This window comes from Marmota marmota, unplaced genomic scaffold, assembly GCF_001458135.2.
Source record: "Marmota marmota marmota unplaced genomic scaffold, marMar, whole genome shotgun sequence".
In the NCBI taxonomy this organism is placed as follows: Eukaryota; Metazoa; Chordata; class Mammalia; order Rodentia; family Sciuridae; genus Marmota; species Marmota marmota.
Genome location: NW_026000240.1, coordinates 16,281,454 through 16,290,911, shown reverse-complemented (window position 1 = coordinate 16,290,911; position 9,458 = coordinate 16,281,454).

Genomic DNA, 9,458 nt, shown 5'->3' with positions numbered 1-9,458 from the left:
TTTAACATTAAAATATTCTTGTATCAAACTCTGTCCTACCCAAAATGCAAAAGAAAAAAAAAAAAAAAAAACAGAACTGAAGGGCTCAGTTGCCCATTTCTGAGTACAAACACAGCCATGGTCTCTTCAGCTATGGCTGGCTGCTGCCATGGGCTCAGAACCAAGCAGTCCAAAGCAAGATGGAGCCTCAACTTGAACTGCAAGTCAGCCAGACAGCGCCTAAGTCAATGTTTCCCAGGAGGCAGTTGAAAGACTTTGGCACTTCTTCAAGGTCCTCTTAGGAATTCTGAGTTTAGAAGATATTTTGGACAAGGTGAGGTATGAACAACAGAGGTAAACTGAGCCAAACCTAAAAATCAAGAAATAGATGCCCTGTGAGAAAGAAAAGCTATGTGTTCCACTTTAAAGGAGAAAAATGTTTTCTTTAATATGTATGATTGAGCTTTTAAGCCAATATTGGGGAAAGACATGAAATGATGACCTAATTTATGCAGATGCTAATGGAATCCTAGGTGATTAAAATGAAAAAAAATAGCTAAACAAAATAATAAGTAATACCATCTATGTCTGATGAGACGTATCCCCCAAAATATCATTGACATGTTTTACTTGAATTTATTGCCAAAATCTGGACAAGAAGACGGATGTAGCTCACAATATGTTCTCTCTTTCTTTTTTGACACACATAGCTTTCTCCCAATTTTAATTAAAGTTTTTTACCTTTGCAAAAGATACAGGCCACAGGAGGAGGAAAACCTAGGAAACTACATTAAGAAATTTTCTAAAATAAAACAAAGTAAAAGGCTAAAACTCAATGGTAGACTGAGTAACAATCAGAGTTCCAAATGCACAAGACAGAACCACAAGATAAATGTCCCAAGCGGCAGGGAGGGAGGGAGCCTCCTGCTTAGGAAGAATGATTTTTGAAGGGTCTCATGAAATACAACCCTCCTTTGGAAAGGAGGGAAAATGTGTCTATCCAGGTTCTGATTTCTGGCAAAACCCATACATAACCTTTTTCTTTCCACAATTAAATTTCTATTTAATTTCTACAATTTCTATTCTGCAATTAAAAGCAATTTTAATTAGGTGAAGCTGGAGATAAGTCTCTCAAAATGTTCAAATCATAAAATAAAAATGTTCCCTTGACATAGAAGAAAAAAAATTAGGAGAAATCTGACAGACACATTTTCACGTGTCTTTCAGATATAAAATCACTTTGTGGGATTAGTAGCAGAAATAGATTCCACTCATCATGATTTGTTCATCATGGATCTTGAGTTCCTTTGTGCAGTGAGACCGCAGGAGGAATTGGGGTGGGGGGGAGCATTCATTTTGTTCACCTCCCGGCCTGAATAACCAAAGAAATTCACTCATGTTCCCATAACTGCCCGCCTCACTGTTCTTATCTCAGTTATGTGGCATCTGGCGATGTAATCTTCTGTTTGTCCATCCGTCTTTCCAACCACACTCCAAGCTCTTTCCTAAGGACATTCTTTCCTAAAGACAGGATCTTACTCATGTAGGATCGAGAAGGGCCCAGGAGAACACTGGGACCTCGAGCACTTAGTAAGTTGGGCAGGTGATGTGAGTACCAGAAATATTATAGGATTATTGACTGCTGATTATATTGATCAGTGTGTGTGTTGAGTGAAGAAATAAATGAAATAAATAACTATAAGCAAAGTGCCCATGATGTAATGTGAATGCAGAACTCAGATAGACTTGTTAGTGATGTAAGCATCTACACCCGGGGCGAACACCCCAGGCCTCACCCAGTTATCAGCTGCAAGCACAACTGGACTAGGACTTAAAAACCCAGACTTCGGGGGGATGACGGGACTAACAGGACCTAGACAGAGAGGCTGAGGTCTCCATTGCTGTTGTCCCCCCTGCACCAGACTCCTGTGGCCCAGATCAAGTTCCAGCAACCGGGACTTAAGACACATCACAGGTGAGTGTCTGGGATCCTTGGGTGTAGACTCAGGACGTAGAATTAGGATGTGTGTCTGAAGTGTGATGAGCATCAATAAAATAGATTTGGTTGAATCTAACTGGGCCTCAGAATGAGTCTAGAGTAACTGCTGGTGACAGCAGGCCCTTAAATGAGTAGCACAGAAACAGAGACGGGCACCTGAGGGCATGAACTATGGCAACACCCCTTCCCAACAGTGACCTGCGGCAGGTTTCATCATTTTCCTGGATTGCTAAAAGGCCAAGGGCAAATCCCGAAGAAAGCCTGGCCGTGCAAAGATGAGAACTGGGGAAGAAGGTTCTAGAAACCTAGAGAAAGTTAATTTATCCTCGACGACAGTTTTTGCTTTGTCCATTTATACAAAGACATAATTGTGACCCCCCCCCCCCATCTCCAGCCTGTCGGGGCGACGGCTGAGAGCGGCAAGGTGCGCCAGCAGAGGGCGCTCTGGCCGCAGGGAATTACAGGATCCCTCCTCTGGAGGGGCCTCCGCAGGCCGCCGAGAAAGCCCAGCATTCTTTCCTAAGGAGCTCATAGCTCTCCTGGCCAAGCAAGAAGAAAAAGGAAAAACACCAACGGGGAAAACTTAGAGAAGGATGCCAAAGGCGATGACCGTGCTCCCCGGCCGCCGCCCTTGCAGGCAGAGCTTTATATGGTTCTCAAAGGCTGCTCGCCACCTCCCCAACAGGCTCCAGAGAGAAAGTGCCAAAGGACACCGGGCCTGGCCTCGTTCTGCCCGCAGGGCCTCTCCCCACATTGCCTTTGTTTCCACTCGCAGGAACAAGTCGTTTCATTCTAGGGCTGGACCAGAAGGTGTGGGCACATTTCCGGAGGTCTGTAACATCAGGTGACAGTGGTGTGCAGTTTAGGTGAAGAGCACTTGAGTTCTCCCGGATGCCCCTGGGGACCTCCTGGGCTGCTGAGCAAATGAACCCTGTCCCTGCCTTTGACACTCTTTGATCTTCTTCCTCTCAGGACTGCCATCGAACCCATGGTTCCAGAGACTGGGCAGTAGGAGCCCCATCTCATCCCATCTCCAAGCCCTGTCTTCTCCTCCAAGGCCAGCTGTGTTTGGGGACTTCGTTTGTGTGCTGGTGCAAAATGCACCCCTCTCCTCCCCTGGGTATGACTCTCTAACTGCCACTCCCTTTCTCCTGCCTGGCTTAGACCCTTGTCATTCCCTAGGCTCCCACTAGTATCTCTGCTCCAGTCCTGGCACTCCATCAGTCCTTCACAGGACACAGGAATCCCTTCCTGAAAAGATCTGACCCCTGAATGCTTTGACCTCAGTGTCCACCTCTCTTCTCCTTGCTTAGTCTAGCCAGTGTGGCCTTCGAGCGGCTCCTGGAACACAGCTGTGCTCCACCCTCTGACTAGAATTATACCTCCCTAGACACTCTCAAGGCTCACTCTCACTTTCACCCAGGTTATGGCAAACATCATTTATTTTTCTTCCTGATGCTCTTCACTGCCCAACACTGTTACATATCTGAGCATCTATTTCTGTCAACTCTGTAAGAGCAGAGAGTTACTTCTCTCTTGTCCACAATTGTATCTGCAGCACCCAGCACATTGGATGTTCTCAATAAATATTTGTTAAGTTAATTAAAACTTATCTTTCATCTGCTATTTTTCTCTCTTCCAGCCCCTCAGGGATTCCTCATTCTGTCCAAAATTACACCGAACCCAGCAGCGCGGCGACATCCAGGCTGGAAGTCTGATGTCCCCTCCTTTTCTGGCCTTATCTCCTGTCACACATCCCCCCTCAGTGTACCCTGAGCTCATCCAGCCTAGCGGCACCATCCAGCTCTACACAGAGTGCCTTCTCCAGCCTTCCAATATGTCGCCAGGGGCTGAAGTCCTCCAAGTCTTTCAAAGCCCATCTAATGGGCTCTCACCTCACAGCGAGGACATCCTGGTCCCCATCACAGCATGGCAATTCTTCTGACCTTCAGTGTCAGCTGCACATCTCTTACAGCATGTCCCATGCTACAGATTACTTCTCTAACTTTTCCCACTAGTAGACTAGACTAAGCACGGGAACCGGGTTCTCACTCTCTTCTCCCCAGCTCATAGAGCAGGGGTCGCAACCAGCCCCAGATGCTCAGCACTTGGGAAGGTACCCAGGTGTCAGTCTGCTCAGGTGCCTTAATAAGATGCCACAGACAATGAACAATTATCTTCTCACAGTCCGGAGGCTGGAAGTTCAAGTTCAAGGAGACATCTAGTTGGTTTCTGGCGCAGCCTCCCCTTCCTGGGTTACAGAAGGCCCCTTCCCTACCGAGCCTTTCCTTCCTCTGTGTGCTCGGAGGGAGAAGAACCTGGGGTCTCCCCCTCTTATAAGGACACTAGGTGTCCACCCTCATGACCTCATTTAACCTCCACCAACTCCCTAGAGGCCTTATCACTTTGGAGGCTAGGACTTCATCCTGTGAATAGGGTGTGGACACATGGGGGTCCCTAACACCTGGCAGTTCCCCATCTGCAAGGGGAGTGGCTCCTCAACTCCTGCACATTCTTCCAGGCCCCCCACCCAAATCCTAACATTTGACAGAAGCTGACCATCTGGATGATTCTTAGGTAAAGGCTCCCAGTGTCCAGTGTCAGTAACTGAAATATATTTGGGTCTCTGTGAATAAAGCCATCCCTGCCCACAGACAGGATTCCCTCTGGGGCCTGGGAGTTGCCAGTTTTTTGTTTTTGTTTTTTTAATTCTCCTAAAAGCATTTGGCCATCTGTAGCCAGGCCCTGTTGGATGCTCCCCGAGGAAGTGGCTCTGGTGAAACTCTGAAATGAAAATGACGAGGTGGGAAAAAGCCCGACTTCTAACTGTTCTACAAAGACCGCCAGCTCCTCCCCTCCCCACCTCAGTCTACTGCTAACAAGTGACTGCTGTCACTGTCCATCAGCATCTCCCCTGCCCAGACACACAGAGCTGGGCAGACCCTCCCCGAGCGCAGGGTCTAGTTCTGAGGCCTGCAATTAACGGGGGAGAGAGGAAGTACAGTGGGTTCACAAGCCAGTCTGGAAAGTGATTAGAGGTCTAAAAAATAAAGATCAGCAGAGGTTAAAGGAAGCCAGGTAATTCCATTTGGAGGACAGAAGGTTACAGGGTGAGCTGGCAATGGTTTTCAAGTACATAAAAGGCCCGTGCTTCGGACAGTAATGAGCTGTTCGCCCTACTGAGAACAGAACAAACAGCAAACAGACTCCAGACGCAGCCTGGGGATTGGATGTTTCTTTCCCTAACACGGGTATTGGTGAAGACTTTTGTATTTGAACAGACCTTCACAGTGGAAAAAAAGTTCCTTTTTTCCTTCATTATCTCCATCCTGATAGAAAGAATTGTTGACATTGAAAGAATGAGCTGCGTGGTCCGAGACTTTGATCTCTGCAAGATGGTGATGTGCTGTTTCTCAAAGAGAAACGTTTGCTCCTGGCTGTGCCATGCCACCCCCTTCATCCAGGGAGCAAGGGAAGCCCAGATCACTTTGGTGACAAGTCCAAGGTCAGAGAGCCATAAACAGCCATGTTTCCCCCAGGGAGCTCTTTCCAGTTCTGTACCAAGTAAGCTGAGTTACTCCAGTCAATGATGAGGAAGACAGGAAAAAAATCCATCCATGCACAGAGACACACCACCTGTTCCTTCAGAAGTGCGGAGTCACGGTGCTCTGGGGAAGCAGAGCCCTGACCTCTCCAGGCAGCTGGGTGCGTCCCAGGGGCCTCTGGGGTGACTTGCATTTCCCTGTGTTCTAGGTGAAGAAAGCAGGGCTGAGCTTTTGTGTCTGGAACTCCATCCAGCCAGAGCCAGTCAGCTGGGCTGCGAGGAAGCCCAGGGAAGCCAAGGCTACGAGATTTCCTGCCTGTCCCTTTCTCGAGCCCTCCTGGGCAGGGCCACCCCACCATGTACAGTGTGGATCCCTTTGTGCCAGGAATCCCCACAGAGAAGCCTGATCAGACCCAGAAACTCACCCAAGTCACCCTGTTTCCCTTCTCCCTGCAGTTTCAATCTTTTCTAGGATTTCCAACCAAATTGAGATAGGAATACCCCCCCCCCTTTTTTTTATAAAGAATACCTGTCATCACACAACTTTCAGGAATGAATTTGGAGGGTTTCCACTGGGCAGGTGGGTTTCAGGTAAACACACACCCGGCAGCCCCTATTTATGCAGGTAAGCACCACTCACCTCATTCTTAGTGTTTGCTTGACCTTGAGCTCTGAGCTCCCCCCCTTTCCACCACTTTCCAAGATTTGCTTATGTACCCTGATGGGTCTAATTATATTTTTCTTGTCATTGCTCTTTTGAAGAGCCTCAGTATCATATTTTAATATTATTAGTTATTAATCAATAAGGACAAAAATGATCGTGGACATCAAACCAGAGAGAAGTATTTGGTTTTGCTTTGATTCCGACAATGGGGCTCTATTGAAACAGGATGAGAAGGGGAAGGCACCTCTTTTTTTTGTGAGGGGGCACTGGGGATCGAACTTGGGGGCACTCAACCACTGAGCCACATCCCCAGCCCTATTTTGAATTTTATTTAGAGACAGGGTCTCACTGAGTTGCTTAGCACCTCACTTTTGCTGAGGCTGGCTTTGAACTTGCGAAGCTCCTGCCTCAGCCTCCCAAGCCACTGGGATTACAGGCATGTGCCCAGCACCTCTTTTAATTATAGGCCATAAACTGTAACTTGACATCTGGAATCAGAGATCAGCACCTCAGGAATTAGAAAGGCTGATTCTCCAAGTTCATTAAGTCCGCAAGCTTGGAAACAGCTGGAGGGGCAGTTGACCTCACTCTGTTGTCCCTTCTTCATGCTGTTACACCTGGATGGGCTAGATTGGCATATGAATGGGGTGAGGGGCACGTAACCCATGCTCACGAGCAGAGATTCAATTATTTATTTGGGATTCTGTCACACACAGCCTTGGCAAGCACACCTTTCTAGATTTCAATCAAACTTGCTTTGAGAGCAGACATTGGCAGCTTGTAATATTCCGGAAGAGGCCACCCAGAAATGGGCTTCCAGTGTCTGCCCCTCAGGGGCAAAAGTGCTGGGTGTAACCCGGGCAACCTCTCTCTTCTCATCCCCTCCTTCCGCCTAATGTCCTGAGTCCTCCTCCTTCATGCAGACCCATTCCTGCAGACGGCCCCCTGCCCTCCCTACAGTTCTTCCTCCCATCATCCTCTCTTCCATAATCAAACTGTTCAAATGTCCCAACTCTTTTTCCTTCAGTATTGTAATATTTTTCATGTGCAAGGACCAAAGTACCAGCACTTTCCTCGTCAGCCAACTGAGAGGTAAGTGAAAATCTCTGAACTTTTCATGTACTCAGGAGGCCTCAATAAATGTGAGTGCTTATCCCTCCTTTATAAAGTGAGAGATCTGGACAGTGTTATCTCCAAAATCCTGGGATTCTATGGAGATTCTTAGCAAAATAGGAGCCCAGGATATATACTTATTGTGTGCTGGCAGAATGGACTTTAAGTCTTAAAGCCCTCTCCCCTGCCCCACCCCATAATCTCTATTTGTAGACTATGTGATATTTAATAGTATCTGGGGAAACTGGGTCACCCTCCCATCTACGCACAAAGGCCAGACAGCATTGAGCGCCTCATCACCCCACTTGTGAATGGTGGCTGGCTGCTGCCCCCACACCAACACCGCTGGAGAATTAAATCTAGAGTCCATACCCATCATGGATATGGGTGGACAGCCCCAGGAAACACAGGTCTGTTTTATACCCAGGGACCCTTTCACCAGAAGCAGAGATCTCGGGTTTATAGAAGCATGGCACACTTTTTGAGCAGACTCTAAGAGCAGTCTGGGACCCCTGGCTTCTGGCAGCATTTGCAGATTCAGGCTGTGGTGATCTGACCTGGGGATGGCACTTGCCATGGGTCTGATGGCTCCTTAAGAACCCGGTAATGGAATTATGTGCTAAGATACACAGCTGGCAATTATATTCTCAACAGATCACTTCAGGCAGCAATAAAGATAAAGTGTTTTATAATGTATTCATTCATTTCAATACAGTCAATAGTGATGTTAGAACGTGTTTGTATCAAGAAATGGCTGAACCATATTTGAAAAGCAGAACTGTGTTTTCTTTAAGAGATTATTTTGGAAGACCAAATGAATGCACTTGAGCTACTTCATTAACTCATAGGTCAGTTTGGCAGGTGATGCTAATACGCTCCTGGAAAAGGGGGAAATTCGAGAAGTGGAAACAAATGAGCTACAGGTGTGCATTGTGTTGGCTTTTTATTTTTGGACTCATTTAGATTATTATGGGGAATGGCAAATGTATTTCAAAAGTTGGTAGCAGATTATCCCAATAATTACATGTGAAATTTCTAGAAAGCATTGAATAATGAGATAATGGACAGCTCATGAGAAAACGAGATTTCTACATCATTCTCTCAGAGGCCAACAGCTTCCTGATGCATCCTCTTATTCCAAGGCTGCTCTCCTGAGGAAAAGGTAAGTCTCACCGGGAAGGAAATGGACCCCTACAGGAAGGAAGAAAACCCTGAGAAAAACCCAGGGGAGAGGACTGTCCACTGGGGCTATTCTGATGCCTATGGAGAGGACCCCTGGAGAGCATTCACTGCATGCCTTAACCTCTTGCAATCACCATGTAAAACAGTTTCTTCTAGAATGATTCATGATTAAAGTTAACTCATCATCTTCGTCCTCCTCCTCTTCTCCCCAAATTAGTCTCTTTTTTGAGCTTGCCCGTGCATCAATTCTATGCCTGGCACTGTATTCAGTGCTGAGGGCATGATTATAAAAGAAAGAGATAGTCTCTGTCCTTAGGACCTTACATCCTAGTAAGAAAGAATGGAAAGCAACCAAACAGATGCCCAAATGTATAATCCATTGTCGGTTGAGGATGTGTGCTATGGAGAAATCTCCAGCAGGGTGAGGGAGAGATGGGGTGGTCAGGAAAGTCCTCTCTAGGGAGGGCACATTTTGCAATCTCTATATTATCTCTAAAATCACCTCTTCTCGGCTGCCCTTAATTCAGGCCCCCACTTACTTTAACCTGGATTATTCAAAAGCCTCCTAACCGACTTTCCAGCCTCTTGCATCTTCCATTGCTCTAATCCCCTGAAGCTTCCAGATTAATCTTCCTCAGGCAGCCTCAGAGCTGCCCCTCCCTTGCACACAAGTGGCTTAGCATCGGCTCTAGGGTAAAGCAGGAGCTCTTTAACCTGCCTCCACCTCCATCTGGCCCAAAAGGTATGGCCCTCCAACTCTATTCCTGTCCCTCCAGCTCCAGGGTCCTCCACATATCGTGCCAGACTCTGCCAGAAACTCCCAGTCCAGACCAGGAAGCCCGGCCTACTCTGAGTGACCCAGCCCTGAACAGCTAGAGCACTGTTATAAATTGTGTGTGTGTCTGCGTGTGTGTGTGTGTTTGTGTGTGTTCAGTTTCATGCTTAATATCCAGCAGGGTGTGAGGCCCCTGGCTTCC